The 19803-nt window shown below is 40.9% G+C and overlaps 1 protein-coding gene across 2 annotated transcripts in view; it reads left to right on the top strand.

Annotated features, from left to right (window-relative positions):
* The first annotated feature begins 503 nt into the window (after nt 1–503).
* The window catches only part of ITGB6 (integrin subunit beta 6), a 170284-nt gene continuing 150984 nt past the window's right edge, over nt 504–19803 (top strand). The window contains exons 1-2 of one of the 2 annotated variants that reach the window (XM_063595401.1): nt 504–688; nt 1457–1586. The gene's annotated coding sequence lies outside the window, so the exon portion shown is untranslated. Of the gene's footprint in view, nt 689–1324; nt 1587–19803 lie in introns of those variants that run through there. The other variant, XM_063595402.1, reaches the window with a different exon arrangement.

Genomic DNA, 19803 nt, shown 5'->3' with positions numbered 1-19803 from the left:
GGAACTTCCATTACTGTTATTTTCTCCCTAACATTTAGTTCAATTTTATTGAGAAGATTTTGGATCCTTCAACTTAATTCTTCCAATGATCTGGGTTTTTTGTTTTGTTTTATTTTGTTTTACAAACCTGTATTTTACGAAGATTTGAGGCAACTGTGTAGGAAACACAATTAATTACAAACGTAGAAATCTGGACTTGATAAATTAACAGGGAAGACACATAAGGAGTACACAGAATGTAGCTCTATAGGCCAAAGTTCTCCACCATCACTACAGTTAAACTTCAATAATTATGTTTCCTGGCAGCCAAGGTGAAAAGGGAGAGAAGAACTTGCATCTGTAGCTCTTACTGTCAAAAAGAATAAAGCCTGCCAGATTCTTTGGAGAAAGATAGTATTTACTCGCTTTGTACAGGGGCTGCTGCAGGGGGTACTGGGCAGTGTCCACCACATTTCTCCACCAATGCAATGACAGTTTCCCAAGCCTGTTTCAGATAGGACCCATTCATAAAAGTCAAGGGCGGCACAGCAAGCCACCATTTCGTGATAGTGATTCTGGTAGGCTATAGACTCATAATAGGTATTCTGATCTCGTCACATGTTCTTAGGTGATATACCTCATCCCTCTCACAGAGCCCTTTGCTATGACTCTGAAGGACAAAACAGCTCTGCAACAGCAAAAATGTTCCGTATCCTCCTTTTATTTCCACATTTGGCCCTTCACATGGGAAAAGAGATGCAAGCCACAAGTCCTCCTGCCACTTACTGAGCACTTCATGTTATACCTAAGACACCAACCAGTTTCTTCCATTCCACCCAAAGCAGCAGCTCAGAGGTGAATCGCTGAACTGTCTGATTTGGGCAGTCGCTCCGTCCTCTGGCCAGTGAGTCAGGAGGTAAGATGATGACCCTTTCCATTACCTAATACTGTAGCCTTCCTAGGGCTCTCACAAATCATAGTGCTTTTTTATTCTGCCATCAAAGGACCCTTGAGAGCCGAGGAGAGAGAATAGAGAGCCCCAGGGATGCAAGGCAGAGATAGCCCAGTGTGGCCCACCATGAACATAAAATTTCCGAAAATTCTCATGCTTTGTTCTAAATTAATGGGAATTTTGTGTTTACCTCATAACGTCTATTTTTCCCCAAAGTGGGTATGCCATTTGGTTTATGAAATATTTTTAAATTTTGAAACACAAAAGTTGCAAGTACAATACAAAGAACTTGTATCCTAATTTACCTGAGAGCAGATCACAGAACAAATGCTCCATTACCCGCTAAAAACAAGGACATTCTCTTACATGACCACAACACAACCATCAAAGCAACACCGACTCATTACTACCAACTAAACCTCAGACCCCAGTCAAGTTTCACACATTAATTGTCATGTCTCTTAAGTTTCTCTCAGTCTGAAATAGCTCCTCAGTCTTTCTTTGACTTTCATGACTTTGACGCAGTTGAAGATTATGAGCCTGTGATTTTGCAGAGTGTCTCAGATTGGTTTGTTTGAAGTTTCTGCGTGGTCCAATTTTGGCAGGAATATCAACAAAGTGAAGCTGTGTTCTCCTCACTGCATCCCATCAGGAGGTGAGTGATTTCACTGTGTTTCATTACCTATGATACTCTCTCTCTTTGATCACTTAATTAAAGTGGTGTCTGCCAGGCATCTCCACTGTAAAGTTACCTTTCACACTTTGCAGTTAATAAGTATGTTGTGAGGAAGTGCTTTGAAACCATGGAAATACCCCAAACGTCCTCAAACTTTTAATTTATTCATTTACTTTATGTAAGTATGGACTCAGAATTTCCTGTTTTACTCAGTGGATTCTAATCGGTTGCAGTCATTACTTGTTTTGATGTTCAAATTATCCCCAGTTTGGCCCGTGGGAGCTCTGCAAGCCAGCGTCTATTTTTTAGACATGTCCCTGTCATTCTTTAAGCATCGCCTTGCCTACTGGCACCACAAGATGTTTCTGGCTTATTTTGTACTTTCCCTGCCCCAGCCCTGGAATTCTCCAAAGAGCCCTGTTACCTGGCATGATCTCAGCTCACTGCCATCTCTGCCTCCCAGGTTCAAGCGATTCTCATGCCTCAGCCTCCTGAGTAGCTGGGATTACAGGCGTGCACCACCAAGCCCAGCTAATTTTTGTATTTTTAGTAGAGACGGGGTTTCACCATGTTAGCCAGGCTGGTCCTCAAGTGATCCACCCTCCTCGGCCTCCCAAACTGCTGGGATTACAGGCATGAGTCACCACGCCCGGTCAGCCCTAGTTTCTTTTGATGGAGAATGACATTTAGAAGCTAAGGTTTAGGTACTAGGTATACTCTTTGCTACTTGCATGTCACTGTTCCCAAGTCTTGTCAGTAGACAGGGTTAGGGAGTATGTGTATACACATGTGATGTGTATGTCCACACACATATTTATACCTTGTCTGTAAATATTGGAAAGCATGAATTTTCAACCACAGATTTCATTTTCCCTGTCCTTTTTTTTTTTTCCTCTTAGAGACAGAGTCTTACTATATCACTCAGGCTTGAGTACAGTGGTGCCATTATGTAGCTCACTGCAGCCTCCACTTCCTGGGCTCAACCAATCCTCCCACCTCAGCCTCTCAAGTAACTAGGACTACAGGCACACACCACCACACCCAGCTAATTTATTTTTTATTTTTCAGAGAGAGGGTCTCACTATGTTGTCTAGGCTAATCTCAAACTCTTGGACTCAAAGCAGTCCTCCTGCCTCGGCCTCCCAAAATGCTGGGATTGTCACTGTGACTGGTCCCTTCCCATTTTTGTAAGTATTTTCTGATGGTAAGAAGCCTGGCTCCCAATATCTTTGATCTACTTACTAATATGGTTTGGCTCTGTGTCCCCACCCAAATCACGTTGAATTGTAATCTCCAGTGTTCAGAGAGGGACCTGGTGGCAGGTGATTAGATCATAGGGGTGGGATTCCTCCTTGCTGGTCTCATGATAGTGAGTGAGTTTTCACAAGATCTGGTTGTGTAAAGGTGTGTAGCTCTTTCTCCTGTCACCATGTGAACATATGCTTGCTTCTGCTTTGCCTTCTGCCATGATTCTAAGTTTCCCGAGGCCTCCCTATCAGGCCTCTTGTACGGCATGCATGCAGAACCGTAAGTCTATTAAAACTCTTTTCTTTATAAACTACCCAGTCTCAGGTAGTTCTTTACAGCAATGTGAGAATGGGCTAATACACTTACTCATTGTTCAGTCCCCCTGTGTGCAACCAATCTCCCATTGCTGGCACCACCCACTTTGCCATGCAAATGCCTTAGCCCAGCTCACCCTGCTCAGGCTCTGATACCTTGCTCTGTGTGGGAGTTTGGAGGGGTGAGCAAGTTGGTTCTTCTCCTACTCTCTGCCCAGAAGCAAAAGGAAACCACATATTAAAGAACAGAAGTAATTCTGCCATAAGAGAGCAAGTACCCTCCACAAGAAGAGACCTTTTGTGATGCCATAAATTTGCCCCATGAAGTCTGCTTATGTCTCACTGTCATATAGAATGTGCTAAAAGTTTGAAACAGAGTTGAAGGGCAGGAAGGGTGTGGAAGTGTAAAATCTGAAAAAAAATATAAAGAGAAGTAATGAGAGGGTGACATAAAGGAGAGAAAGGAAGTAGAAAAGAAAGACTTAGGGAGGTAAGTGAGAAAATAATATAAGGAAGAAAAAGTAAAAAGTGTAGGAGAAAAAGAAGATAAAATGAACGCTTGATTAACATCCCCTTTCCAAAGTTGTTCCCGAAGGCCTAGTAAATCGGCTGGTAATAGGCTTGTAAGATACAATCTCTCAGCCACCAACTTTGGCATGTATTAAATTAAGGAAACAGTGATATTTCTAAGATGTCAGCAGTGAGTTACTATCTTTGAGGCCACAAATCCAGCTTCCTGCAGAAACTCAAATGCAGCAGCCTCTGGATCTTCCCAGGTATTTTTCAAGTGCCTCCCAAGAAAAGCGCCTCACAGAGCACAGAGACTTATCCTCACCAGTTGAAGCATCTCATTAACCATGAGTTAATTCTTAAATTTCTAAGATAAATGCCTTTGAGTTTTTGAGAATGAAAAGAACTTCAACCTTGTGGTCATGGGGAAGTGTGAATTCCCCAAACTAATTCATCTCATCTGTTTTGTCCTCCAATTGGCCCTCTGCACCATTGGTCAGTGCTGCCAACCCCATTTGTCTCCATGTGCCCACCTTCCATTCCACCTCATCTTACTGCAATCTAGTATCTGCCACAAGCTCTTCATGCATGGAGGGTCAGAATCCTATTCTCAAGTAAAAGAATCCTTATCTAATGACCTCTTTGCTGCATCTGTCATAAAAAGAACAGTAGGAAGAGCCCATGGGTTAGAGGATGAGTATTGGCAAAGACCAGCAGAGAGCCCGAGGAATGCAGCTGAGAGGGAGCTAGTCCTCATGGGCAGTGGGGAGCTGGGCTTAGGGTAGCAGGGATATAAGTGGCTTCCCATGTGTAGTTGTATTGGCTTTGTGGATACTGCGAAAGAGCTCCCCTCCTTTCTCCTTAAAAAAGGAAACTAGGTTTGGCTAAGCAAAGATGCAGTTCATGGTTACGGGGGCTCTGGTGCATTGAGTATTGTTCCAGTGGCTTCAAAAGACAGCCGTGGCAGCTGGGGAACCAACCATGCTGCTCCGGGGCCTGCCATGTGCTCACCATCCACCCCAGTCCCCTGGGCCTCTGCAACTCTCCCTCTCCTGGCCTGGCAGTGGCTATCATGGGTCTCTCAGAGTCTTGGCCCTTCGAGTCTGAAGAATAGCTTTAATAGCCCAATGTTGCCACTGCCTGAGTGGGGTGGTGGAATGTTCTCCTCATTCACACCTCATCACAGAACCAGATAGGGTGGGCCAGATGGAAGGAGTGCATCTGGGTATTATTCTGAAGCTGAGGCTTCATAAGGGGGTGCTCATATGTCTCCCTCCTCCACTGTACTGAGAAATGGGGATCACGCCTTTGTCTTCACTGGGTCCTTTCCTTTCCCAAGCCCCACTCCTAGTGCCTCACACACATGGATACCTAACCTGCCACTTACTCAAACTGCAACTTTAGATCAACTGGGGATGGAGGAGGCACACTATTCTTAGAAGTCTTTACTGGCATCTGCTAGAAAATTGTCAGAAAGCCCATACAAATGTACAATGACTACGTGAATGGCGCCCCCAGAGTTGTGCAGTGTGTGGCTTTCTCACCGTAAGCTGCAGTCTGTTCGATGGATGAAAAAAATCCAATGCTTATAGCCAATGCTTATATTCATTTTTGCTAATAATTGTAAACTCTCAAAATGGGGTTCCCAGAAGTGCTAACAAGGAACAATGATCTAAATTAACATTAATTACTCCCTTTAGGTGGAAAATCCACCAAAAACTTAAGTTCAGATCAACCAGAAACTGCCAGCACAAGGGGCTTGAATGATTTAATAAGACAGCCAGTGATAGATTTGCATTTTTTCATGGCTTAATGATTTTTTTTTCCATGTGGAACTAGGAGGCTGGCAGTTTGCAGACTATAGCAGGCACAACATCAAAATTTGTCCTCAAGTTGTTCCTGCTAGGGGCTGGAAAGAATGGACTGGCAGAGTGTGGGCCTTCCAGCTGAGCCCATGGTAAGGGGCGCTGACAGGGTCATACAGTGCGTGTTTGGCTGGGTAGGATGAACAGGTTGCTCACCAAAAGCTGTATACCAAAAAGACTGCTTGGTCCAGCAGAAGGCAATGTTTTCTCATTTGTCTGCCCATAGAGGATGCCTTTTTCTAATTCTCACAAGGACTAGCACCATACGAGAGATTCAAATTGTCACTGCAATGCTGAGCCTAGTAACAGCAGTTCCCTGATATTAGCATCTCTTGTGCAATCCACAAAACCAAACACCCTGGCTCATTCTGATCATTACTTCTTTCCCTCTTGCTACATTAAATCATTTATAAGCCTGTCATGAAATCTCTGTGTTCTAAGTTCAGCTCAGGGACTTTGTGAGCTGGAAACTCTCTGCTCCTGCAGATTACTCTTTTCTGCTATCTATATCTCAAGAGACTGACCTTCAAGGGTGGCATTAAACAAGCTTACTTGCCTCTGACTTCCATCTGGTTTGGCCAATGAGAGATGCTGGCAGACCAGTAGGCTGCCAGGCGGGCTAGAGCAAAGATCGATTAACGCTTCCTCCCTGTGGGCCACAGGTTGGCAGTGTCCATGTCATGGGCTGAATTAAGTCCCCCCAAATTAATATGTTCAATTCCTAACCCCTAGTACTTCATAATGTAACTGTATTTAAAGATGGGACCTTAAAGGAGGTAATTAAGTTAAAATGAGATCATTAGGTGGGACCCTAATCCAATATGACCAGTGGCCTTATAAAAAGAGGAAATTTGGACACAGATGCAGGCACAGAGGAAAAACCATGTGAAGACTGGAAGGAGAGAGGCCTTAGAAGAAACCAACCCTGCCAGCACCTGCATCTTGGACTTGTGAGGACATAGATCTCTGTTGTTTAAGTTATCACATCTGTGCGATTCTGTTATGGTACCTGAACAAACTAATACAATCCCTCTACCAGAGTCACAGCTGCAGTCCATGCCCCCACTCCTAGAGCTCCAGTTCTCTCCCTGGGCTTGGATCACAGCATCCTCTCCTTACCCCTTCAGGCTTAGGAGAAAGCAGGAAGGGCCCCTGCTATTGCTTCCCTATCACTGCTGGTTTCTCTGAACTGCGCACATGTCTTTGTAACTGCCTTTATTCAACTCTTCTTCAGTCACCCCACCCCAGTGCACCAGGTGTTACTTACAGGGACTTAGATGGATCCACTTGTTTCCCTCACTATTTGCCTGAGCTGTTCCTAAAATGTAATCCTACCTAGCAGAAATAAACCAAAATGGCTTATCAGGTGAGCCCCTTTCTGTCACATTACTATGTAAAAAGTATTTTCGAAGATTTCCATGGTGACAAGAAGCTGTTGGAATATGCAACCTAACAGCTCTGCAAAAATGAAGGTACTGAATTGTAACTAATGAATGAGAAACTGACTGCTTTGACAAAAGAAATGTATGCTATGGAGAGAACACTTTGAAGGTGGATATTTAGAATTGTTTCCACCATTGAGAAATGTTGGTTCTGAAAACAGTGTTACCGTTATTAAAAATTCTAATACGTACATGTGTCGAAAACTGAGAAATGGAATTTTTCTACATTATTTTAAAATATTTTAAATGTAGGCTGGGCACATTAGCTCACACCTGTAATCCTAGCACTTTGGGAGGCCAAGGTGGGAGAATCACTTGAGTCCAGGAGTTCAAGACAAGCCTGGGCAATAAAGTGAGACCCAGACCCTACAAAAAATTTTAAATTTAGCTGAATATGGTGGTGCTTGCCTGTAGTCACAGTTACTTGGGAGGCTGAAGTGGGAGAATTGCTTGAGCCCAGGTGATCGAGGCTGCAATGAACTATGATTGCATCACTGCACTCCAATCTGGTGACACAGCAAGATCATCTCTTATATGAACAAACAAAAAACCTTTTAAATGTACAGTTTCAGAGAGCTTTGGACATATATTTATGTCCAAAAAAAAGGGTGGAAGTCAATATATTAAAAGAATATCTCCACTCCCATGTTTATTGCAGCACTATTCACAATAGCCAAGATATGGGTTCAACCTAAGAGTCCATCAATGGATGAATGGATAAAGAAAATGTGGTATATATATACAATGGAATATTATTCAGCCATAAAAAAGAATAAAATCCTGTCATTTGCAGCAACATGGATGGAACTGGAGGCCATTATGTTAAGTGAAATAAGCCAAGCACAGACAGACAAATATCACATGTTCTCACTAATGTGGGAGCTAAAAAAGTGGATGATCGCCAGAGACCAGGAAAGATAGGGAAGAGGGAGAGATGAAAGGGAAAACAAGAATATAAATGTGTTTATTACCACTGAACTGTACACTTAAAAATAGTAAAGATGGTAAATTTTAAATGTGTATTTTACCTCAATAAAAATAAAGTGTAAAAAAACTGAGAAGTGGGGTTTTTCTAAATTATTTAAAAATCTTTCAAATGTACAATTTCAGAGAACACTGAATATATCTTTATCTGTCTATCTCTCTCTACTTATCTATGTAAAAATGGTGCATCAATCAGACTTCTTTGCCTTCTGACTTTCTCTGGGTTTGGTCAATGGGAAGCACTTTGATTAGAATATAAGAACTGTTGATTGACCCAAGGCAGATGAAAATGTATTGGTAAACTTTCAACAGAACCTTTGCATAGCTGGTGGATGTGGGTAAAAAAGTGAATCTAACTTAGCAATTACAGCCAATTATGCCCTTCTTGCATTATCGCTGTAGTATTGTTTTAGCCATGAGAATCACTAAAGCCAGGTATCAAAATAGACTGATCTTAGAAGCAGACTTTTGAATTGTGTCACAAAGTGTTATATCAAACTTTTCAAATGAAGCATATTCAGTTCAGTTACATATAAATATAAAATGAGTATAGAACCTTAATAGGAAAGCAAAAAGCAAAAGGGGGTTTTGTACCATCAATAAAATAATATTATTTCATCTTTTCTTCATTCTTTTTCGTTTTTTGTGTTTTGAGACAGAGTCTTGCTGTGCCACCCAGGCTGGAGTGCAGTGGTGTGATCTCGGCTCACTGCAACCTCCGCCTCCCAGGTTCAAGCAATTCTCCTGCCTCAGCCTCCCAAGTAGCTGGGATTACAGGCCTGCACCACCACGCCCAGCTAATTTTTGTATTTTTAGTAGAGATGGGGTTTCGCCATGTTGGACAGGCTGGTCTCCAACTCCTGACCTCAAGTGATCCACCCACCTCGACCTCCCAAAATGCTGGGATTACAGGCGTGAGCCACCACCCCGAACTCTTTGCTTCATTCTTTAACATTTTACCTGTTTTTAATTACTATAATATGTTAGTTCAATAGTACATATAACATATATATAATTTACAAATAACAAGTATTGGGAGTATCTGCTTAAAAACCTTTTACTGAATCCAGTGAGCCATCCAAAAAGCCTGGAAACCACTGAGCATTAAACCATAAGGGGCTGTAAAATTAAAAAAAAAAAAAAATCTGTACCCAGAATCTTAGAACTTCAGATTGACACCCTCTATGTGTCAACCAAAGTGGGGGATGTGAAGGAGGAACTGCCAGCCCCAAGCAGCTTCCCACATTAGTCAGGAGAGTATGTTCATTTAGTTGCACCACCATTTCTCAGAACGTTTTGGAAATATTTGGAATGTAGTAGGAGACCTAAGGGACCACCCAGTCAAAACTCAAACGAAAGCCTTCCAAAGACAACAGGGGGCAAAATGAGGGTCAGCTCCTCCCAGCTCCACATCCGGCCAGCAGCGGGCTGGGCAGGGCAGCCATCTTTTCCCACTCTGGCCTCTTCCGCGCATTCCTGACTGTTAAGGGGGCCTGAGCCTGGGGAATGAATGTTATCACTGCAGGCAATGTTTAGAGGTGACAGAAAACACTCCAGTCACGTCAGAGAGAAGAGCCATTTAGACTAGACTAGGGCGCAATACCCCTGGAGTTGAGCTCCCTTGCCTTTCCCCTAATGCCTCCAACAAAACGAGACTCTGGTTCCAGGCAGCGCTCTGGACGATATGCTTATTTACTCTGACATTTCAGGCAAATGGCTATAAAATACTTTGGTGGCTTGGAGACATGACTATACAGTTTTGTAATGAAAGTTGCTTCCAAACTGCTTTCTGTTATTTTTTCAGAATTCCTCACTGATTAAAATCTGGTTACAAAACAAGGGACCTAGAGAGATGTTCACTTCACCACTTCTCTACAGATGCCTCCTGCTGCTTCCAACTTTTCTCCTTTAAGGCAGGGTGAATCCAAATCATGGTCTCAGCCCTGAAGGAGGCACCAAAGCAGTTTCGTTGCCCTGTGAAAAGCTTCTAGAGGAGCTCATCTGAATGCTTGAAGAAACCAGCCGCCCTTGCAATTACCTAAAAGGAATTGAGTCATTTTAACAAGACATTATTTCTGCCATCCACGGTCACAATCATCTCTTTGAAAAATAAATACTCTTAGTTTGTTGTTTTGTTTTTTTGTTTGTTTGTTTTTAATGTCCATTATGGGATGGTCTGATTAGACAATGGGATTTCTTAATCTAGAGAGGTGAGCACATCCCTGAGTTTTGCCAATCCTCATTATTCAACCTCCTGCTGTGCTCAGGGGTGGGGCTTCTACACACCAGGAAACTCCAGATAAATGGAAGCACAAACTGCTCTGCCCAAAGCCACACTCTGTGGTGCCAAAGCTGGCAGATCCTGCCATTTTACAGACTATGGCCTCCAAACTGGATTTTCCTCTTTTTCATCCCTGCAAAGAATAAGAAAGCACATAGTCCCAAGTCCCTTTCTCAAGATGACCCTCCACATGGACACCTGAAGCGATCAAACAGCCTCCGACCAAGAGGCATTTGTTATTTACTCCACACACCATCCTCTAGCTTGTTGCAAAACCTGTCTGCCTTCTCACTGTAAAGAATGACGCACACACTTTTAATCCATTCGGCTTTTTGAAAAATGAAGGCGAGGCTTTGATTTACTGTGGTTTGCCTACCCTACTCTATAATGCCAACAGATTATTGGGCCTGGTGGCAGCCTTGTCCATCATGTTTTATGGCTGGGGCCGTTCCCATCTTGGCTGGGGAGCTGAGAGTGGAATTTTAACTATGAATTTTCTTGTGTTTAATAGGCTAAAGTCAAAAGGCCACATTCTGCTTTCAGATATGCATGAACAACTTCCAACTGGAGTTACTCATATATATCTGAATTTAGTTAAAATATTCCAACACCTAGCCACCATTAAATAACATACTTTTTTTTCTTTTTAAACCTTTTTAATGTGCATGTGGATGAGTGAAACAGCATGTATAAATTAATCAAAATTATACACTCTTTTTGAGGAAATGTTTGGTTTTTAAGAAACAAAGCCATTTGGACATTTTACTCTCCAGTCCTGCTCATCTATTCCACCTTGATACACACCAACCACTGAACTTCTTCAAGCTTATCTTGAAGGGCTCATTAGCCTCTGCCCTTCCTGTTATGTAGTGGACAGCTGTGGTAGAGTAGAAACACACAACAGGGCCGGATTCAGAACAAGCAAGATCAAGGTCCAGCTCTGATAATAGTTATATGAACTTGAGCAAATCAATTAATCATCTCAGTATCTATTCATCTGTAAATTGTTGACTTCGTAAGATTATTGGGTGAATTCAATAGATAGTGGGTGTTACTTTTTTTTTCAAAAGAACTTTGCCTGTTGCTTAAGCAAAAAATGTCCAAACGAAAATCCAATGCTGATGAAGATAGTAAGGAGAAACTTATCATCACACAATGAGAGAAGGAGTATAAAATGGTACTACTCCTTTGGAAAGCAACTGCAATTAATATATTGATAATATTGACCATTTAAAAGTGTCCTCTTTGATCCAATAATTCCACATATGAAAATTTGTCTTTACCTCTATATGTAAAGCTTTTCTTCATAGCATTTTTATCATGGAAAACAAGTGGAAACAATCCAAATTTTAAGCAAATAAGGGAATGTTTAAGCACACTGTCATATACACTTAACAGAATACTTGGGTTAAATTCTTGTAATGTTAAATGAATAAAAATTGATTCAAAATACATATTCTGCATGATCACATCTTGGTAACAGAAACAACAACAAAAAAGCCTTGAAAAGGACTAGAACAAGTAGAACAAATTTTTCAGAAGTAATTGGTAGAAGATAATCAGAAAGCGCTTTGGATACAAAGAATATAGGAACATTTCCCCTCTTTGAATACTTAATACTGTGTACATAGATGGCACAAAGTGTATATTAAATGAATTTTTTAAGTGTTATACATTAGCTCCTAATTAGCAAGAACACCCTGCTCAGCTAGCTTTTCAATTAATCAAAACTTTACCTTAATTAGCTCTGGAAAATAGGTTTTTGCAGTGGTTGTATCTTATTTTTCCATCCAGCTATCTATAGGATCATAGAGATTCAGGCTAACACATTTGGCATTTGGTCAGATAGCAAAAGCTTGGATTTAGCCATTGTCACAAGGAGCAACATCAAAGGAATTCTGAAACATTGCTCCCCACATACAGCATGGCCCATGTCATTTGATCTTCAAGAATGCAGAGCAGTGGGTGATGAATGTTCATGAGATCCAATGTATACATTTCCATCAACAGGAGGAATGGGTGCAGGCCAAACTAGCAATGGGTGGTATGCTGTAAGCATAGACAGCCATTTGCAGAGGTGTCAGCATATTGTACAGAATTATAAATAAGGAGGGACATGTGATAAATAAAATTTCATTAATTTACAGAAATAAACCGAAACATCCAAAATAGGCAGCTCCCTGCATATTTCGTCTTCTCACCCACAAGAAGTAATATTTATTGCCTTCATATGAAAGCCAACTTTAGTGATATTCCTTTGTGGTAATATTATGATGTACCATTTTGTATTCCTAGCATGTCCTACAACCCTCGTTATGGTGCACTTATGAGCAGAGCACCACTTTCAGTACACAGTGGAGCTGTCCACCAAGAAAATAAAAGATAGTTTGTGTTGAGACAACCCACTTAGAGAAATGAATTTTACAGAGGGGAGAAATAATGTCTCTATAGCAGAAATTAAGTCAGTTCTTGAATTTCAAATGGAAGTGTCTCCTCACAGCTGAGTTACTTAAAGAGCAAAAGACCAAACATGCACCTCAATTACAGGAAATTAAAAGCCCCTTGAAAGCTCACAAAATCATCAAAAGTTAGAAATGAAAGGTAGCTTATAAATCTTCTATTACCCACCACACAACACATACCCACATTTTTATAGATGAGGATAGAGCCCAGAAAGTTTAGATATTTTTCCAAGATCACACAGTGAATAAATGGTAGAGCCAGGATTCAAACCCAAGACTCTTGGCTCTCTCTGTTGTTCTTGCCTCAATGCTCTGCAAATACCAAAGGGCCTGCAAGCTGCAAACCTTAACCTGTACTGTTCATCAGACATTTGGAAAGGATTGTAACATGATGGAAAGGGCTTTCGAGTCAGACTGGAGTTTATATCCTGACTTGATCACTTACTTGTATGGCCTTGGATAAGTCAACCAACGTCTCTGAACCTCAGGGTCATTTATAAAGCAAACATTGTGAATCCCACCCGCAGTGTGGTGGTAAGAATCAAATGAAATAATGTACACTAAGTGCCAAGCAGGGGGCCTGGCTCACCATGGGAACTTGAGAAGTATCTATTATTACTATCATATTACTTCCTTGAATGCATATCCGAAGTCCTGAACTTTCAGTCTTAGTCTGGAAAAGAGAGTAAGGGTCCAAATTCTTCATCCTTCTCTACAAAGCCTGTGTGGATGTTTCTGTTCACGGCTGTGCTGCGCCAAAATAAATCTAATTCAATCTGGACCATTAAATGCTTGGCACCATGTTTTACACTAATCTCTTCAGTTGTTATTTTCAGTTTCTAGTTTACCCAAACAATCCATTTTTAGAGTTAGTGACCAAAGCTGCCAATAAAATAGACTTATCTTGAAAACACCAGGATCCTCCTGAAGGAATGTCAATATACACGCACAGCATATGGCAATGCTTTATAAGAGTTTGACCATTGGCTTACAGTTGGCCAGCTCAACTGTAAACTCAATACTACTTTGGGGTATTAATATCTATAAGTGCTTAATATCCCAGCCACACTGCCATCCACTAGGTTTGAATGTCCTTTATGGAGTGAACTTGATCCTCCCGTTTCACTTTTGGTCTCTCTCCAGAGAAGCTAATGTACTGGCATAGTTCTGCCATTTGTCAGCCAGAAGTCTGGTTACACATTTGCTCGTCAATCTAAACCTAACCTATTCTCATATGAGCACTTGGGGTTTCATGTAAATCAACCAGACGTTCTGTCATTCACCAGCAATATCTCTCCATAGTATTCTACACCCATGTGCCTTCATGAAATATTTCATTATGCTGGTGGAAGAAATATTCCAATGAATGTGCTTTTTCAGGGATGGTGACACCAGAATGTTTTAAATCTGTTCATTACCACAACAAGGATAAATGGCGTTTCTGCCAAAGACTTTTGATAACGGGTGCAGTAATGCATGCCAGCACTTTCTGAAATTAAAGGTTCTACCCTGAGAGGTAAGTAGGATAATGCATGGCTAACAAATGCAAACCCAAATTTCAGAGCTGAGTGTTTCTTGTCAGTATCACCGATCGTTTCCAACAGACGCTGCCTTAGGGAGTTTGTAATGTCATTTCTACTCTCTTGACATTAATGTCCAGGTGAGCCTACCCCAAGGTTTGTAAAAGAGCAGATCCTTATTAACTTAGCATGCTTTATTGTGATTTTTCTTATATTTGGATTCACATATGCTTTTAACAGCTGCATTTTAAAAATCTGCTATGGTTTAAAGACAGTATTTCATAAAAGCCTTAGTTTATTCAGTAAAATATTTTAATAACCAGTTGAACAGTCTCTTGTTAAGATTTTAAGATATTTGTTTCTGATTGTACTAATTAATTGTTAAAGTTTTTTTTTAAAAAATCAGTGATGAGACTCTAGTCTTCACTAACTTTTTTGGCATCTTCAAGAGGCACAAAGGAAATGAGGAACTGGAAATTTAAAACAGGGAAATAAATATCAGTTCGTATTTGCTTTGACATATGCATGACATTGGGCCAGTTAACTTCAGTATCTCTGGATTGTAAAATGGTGTTTTAGTGTAGAACTAATACCTGAGAATTATGGAGAAAATGGAGAGAAAAGGGCTTCCAATTCAGGTTATCTATGAAGAGCATATTTTATTCTTACAAGTGTCTGAAAATGCCTGGTATCATTACTATTCACCATGAGAACTTTTGGAAGTATGACCACTAGTACTGTAAAGAAAAAAAAATCCAATATCTGTGAAAGATTATTCATCCAAATAATGTACCCTCTAAAATTAAAAAATCACAGGTAGAGCTGTATTGTATTGGCTCATAAAATGCCTGAAATGGACAGAATACAGATTCTGGTCAGAGAGTAATAGTTTTCCTCTCCTATTTTAGATTCTGAACAGGCTCAGAAGATCATAAAGTTTTTTAATACAGGGTTTTGAATATAAAGTCACTTGGTCATAATACAAATATTGGTATCTGCCTGAGGAAAATTTTGTGCCTTAAAAATATGCAAAAACGCCTTCCTCTTTAGAGTTCTCCTTTCTTCATTCCCCATTTATTCCCATTGTAATCTTTTTCCTCTATCTGACATACTCCCTCTAGTGTTCCCTGGATGAAGTACAATAGCTAAAGTTCAATTTACAAACAAAATCCTATTTCTGCAATCTCTCAATGTTTTCCCCATTTACCATACACTAAAGCAAATTTAGCACCAGATGTTTTGGCCTTGTGAGCTGTAGGTGACAGCAAGAATTTTTAATCAGAGAGCCTCAAACTTAGTGGAATCTTGTATTCCAACTTCAGATCCTCAAAGAGGGCATTTATTTCTAATCTGATTGTTAGGGTTAGGTTCCTTCTCTGCCTTTGAATCCTTGTATTGGAATTTACTTTTACTGTGATATGCAGAAGGGGAAAAGATACTCTCATGAACTAAAGCGTGCAAGCAGGCATTTCTTTGACATATTTCGCAGGGTTAGAACTTACACCGATTCTTCTAAATTACCTAAGAGATTCAAGGCATTTTGACTCAAGAAAAAAGCGATTAATTTTTTAATGGCTTTACAAAAACCATAGGCATATTCTCAGCCACAGAAGCTCTTAATCAAACCAGGAGGAACAACCACTTGGGAGGTGTATTTCTTACGGGCATTTTTTCTTTACAGAAAATAAACACTTCCAAAGCTGTCAGCTCCCATTGCTGCTACTTTGGAAATCAGCCACACCCAAGATGTAGTTATAAGAGCTAACTACAGGCCAAGGTCATCTGGGGATCCAGCCAGCCTGCTCACAGGCATGGCACCCCAACCTGGCCACAGTGCATGGGCCTGCCAATCCAGGCAGGCCAGCCCAGACTGCTATTTTAGGTTGGAGTTCCCAAAAGAAGGCCCTTGACTGTCCTTCACACTACTGGCATTCAGCTTTGTACTTAGCCATTCTGAACCATTATCTACTCTATGCCCTGACTGCTTCTCTCCTTTGAAATATCCTACCTCTTTGGGGAGCCCCATAGAAGGTTGATAGATATGTCAAATTGTAATATTAAAATGATTATTTTGTTTAATAACACAAAGCTCACCCATACATACAGCTCTGCTACATCAGGTTACTTCAACCAAGTGCCTGAGCAGGAAACCTCAGGTTTATTTGTCCTCCTCCTTCACCTGGATCTGCCATTGATCCTTTCCTCTTTCATGTCCACTGGCATTATAGTTCATCCACATTTGCCTAGACTGCTACACTAACTTTCCAGGCGATCCCCCTCCCTCCAATTCACCAACGTTCTACCATTGGTTATCTTTCAAAATGACAAATCAGAATGCATTTCTCTTCTGTTTAAAATTTTTCACTGGTTCCCTATCATATACAGGATAAATTTTGAATTCCCTACCATCTTAGTCTGTTCTGTGCTTCTATAACAGAATACCACAGACTGAGTTATTTGTAATGAACAGAAATTTGTCAGCTTACAGTTCTGGAGGCTGGGAAATGCAAGATCAGGGGCCAGCATCTTGTGGGGGCCTTCTTGCTGCATCATCCCATGATAGAAGGTGGAAGAACAAGACAGGGTGAGACAGAGGAAAAAGAGAGCTCAACTTATCCTTTTACAACGAACCCCTCCCATGATAATGGTGTTAATCCATTCACGAGGGTAGAGCCCTCATGGCCTGATCCCTTCTAAAAGGTCCCACCTCTTAGTACTGTTACAACGGTGATCAACTTTCCAACACAAGAACTTTGGAGAACACAATCTAACACCTACAGCACCTAGACTGCTATTCAAGATTATTTGAGATCCAGAAACTCCTGCCCACTTTTCCAGCCTCATCTCTCATTATTCCCTCCATACCATCTTTCCCTCCTCACATCAATATACCCTATGCTTTGGCCAAACTAAGTATTTATTGTTCCCCAAACCCATAGTGCTTTTTCGTGTCTCCAGATCTGCCTAGTGGAATCTTCTCCTTTTCTTCAAGAATCCAGTTGAGCATCACTTTCTGATGGCGTTTTCCCTGACTCCTCACTCAACTTATGTACATATGTATGGTTAGTTCCTTCATCTATGGTGCTCCCTGGGCAGTTACACACTCTTAGTTTTTGTATCTCTCTCTCTCTCTCTCTACACACACACACACACACACACACTTTGAACCCTCCTATTAGGCTGTGGAGTTCTTATTGAAGGGACTTAATGTTGATTTTTGTGTTCCCAATATCAACAGCCATATCTAAATTAAATCTGTAAGTAAATATTGTTATATTAAGTTAAAAAAATTTAAACCTCATAAGCAAATCAGCTAGCTGCATTCAAGAAAATATATTTGAATCCAATTCCTGCCTTTACTTATGTCTTTCACTAAGTAGAACTTGACTTACCAGGTTCCAAGTTGGATTGTAGTCTAAGGCACGATATCTGCACTTGAGGAAAACTGATGTTTCTGCCAAAAAATGAACTAGAAAACTCTTGGGGACCAGGGAATTAGATCGGAGAAAAAGAGGCAAGAGCAAGGATGTGCTGGGGCTGGCTTACTGCCCCATGTGAACAGTCCAATTTTTGAAGACTTAGGAAGCAAAAAGGCTGTTAAAATTGAGACAGACACCATTCATGGCTCATACATATACTATGCCTCTAGGCTATCTCTTTTTTATTTAATCTATGTACTCTCCACTCACCTATGCAATTCCCAACTTGGATGTAGGCTTAACCTGGTAAATTTGACTTCAAGATCAATAACCAGCACAGTTCCTACTTTTGCTTTTCCTGATTTGTAATTTTCACTGCCTATACTCCCCTCTCCTTTTCTTTTTTTTAAATCACAGACATCCAAACAATGAGAAGGCTGACGTGGAGATATAGGAGGAGGGAACTGGTATAGTACTCTTGCACAGAGTTTCTGTGATTTCACAAGCACTTTTCTTATGTATCCATGTCATCTTCATTACCTGAGTATGGAACAAATTGATATAGCAGTGAATAGAATCTAGCCTTCCATTGGACTGAGCAGCACAGCAGGTTATTAGTTCACAACTCTGTGGGCTGGCAATTTGGGCTGAGCTTAGCTGGGCAGTTCTTCTGTAGGTCTCCTTTGGGCCAGATGGTTGGTCTAAGAAAAGCCTGACTCACACATCTGGGGGGTAACAGGCTGTCTGCTAGAGTGTGGGCCCCATTTCTCCGTTAAGTGGCCTTAGTTTGAGCTTATTTACATGGTGATCCCATGGATCTGGAGCAGCAGGAGTCAGCCAGCCTCAGTGTGCAAGCGCTGTTCAAGTCTCTACTTGTACTATGTTTACTAATATCCCAATGGTCAAAACAAGCCACATAGTCACACCCAAAATGGAGTGGAGAAAAATATTTTTTTAAAGTAAGAATGTCTGTATTTGTAGATGACATGACTGTCTACATCAAAAATCCTAGTGAATCTATAACATAATATATTAGAACTAATAACTGAGCTTATTAAGATCATAATATATGAGATCAATGTATAAAAGTCAAACGTGAGAAATTGATTTCTTCATGGGAGGGGTAGCAAAGAGGCAAGAATAAAAGAAAGAAAGGCCTGTGTGGTCATGTTGCAATCTACCACAGAGGCCTTTTCAAGGTTATCTATATGAGGCCTGGGTGTCATTTGGAGGATTCCTCTGCTTTCTTTAGTAAGAAATTGATACCCATGCGTTGGTGCATTACTCTGCATGAATTTGACCAGACCATAGGGTGGGTACCCTCTCTGCTCTGGTGAGCCTGATGATGACATGGAGTAAGCTCTGCCTAGCAGCTGTGTGCAACAAGCTCAAACTAGCCCTTTGAGCAAAACAACAAATAAAAACAAATAAACAAAACACCCCAGCCTTCACTGAGGAGCCTCCCATCCACTTCAGAGAAATGGAAGGATAAGACAAACCTAAAGATGTCTAAGGGAGAGAAATGGCAACATACCCCATGGCAAGCTTGGGGAAATAGAGTGTTTTAGAAGAATTTGAAGATACATTTCTAGGCCCCCATGCTCACTCAGCAACAAAGCAAATGGCACTTAACAAGCAGCTGCTCCCTTCCAGTAACCCATAAGCTCTCTAACTGGATACAGTCCCCATCACTTTCTTGTCCTCTTTCAATTGTTTCTTAACACTGAAACCAGGTTTTGATTGCCATTTGTCTTGGCACTAACCCTATCGTATAGAAAAATTGAGGAGGACATTTTTTTCTCACCAGAATGTGAAAACTACAGATAGACCAACAAGGCTCTAATTTTGTAGAGAAAAGAATATTCCTGTGTATTAAATATACAAGAAAAATGTGTGAAAATAATACACCTTAAAATGCTATTATGAAACAGATTCATTCATTCATTCATGTTGCCCACCTGGTCCCCACAGTCATCTGAGTTTTCCACTCTTGACGAACGAATACTTGCCCTATTTTCCAAGCTAAGTCTTGAATACCTTGTAATGTTTTACTTCTTGTGGCATCCTGCACTTTGTGTAAAATCAGGAGTGGGGAGTGCCAATAAATATTTGATTGACTAATTGACAGCTTGAGTCAAGGTTCTGGAAGAG

Source organism: Pan paniscus, chromosome 13 (assembly GCF_029289425.2).
Source record: "Pan paniscus chromosome 13, NHGRI_mPanPan1-v2.0_pri, whole genome shotgun sequence".
In the NCBI taxonomy this organism is placed as follows: domain Eukaryota; kingdom Metazoa; phylum Chordata; class Mammalia; order Primates; family Hominidae; genus Pan; species Pan paniscus.
This window is presented reverse-complemented; position numbering and strand designations above follow the sequence as displayed.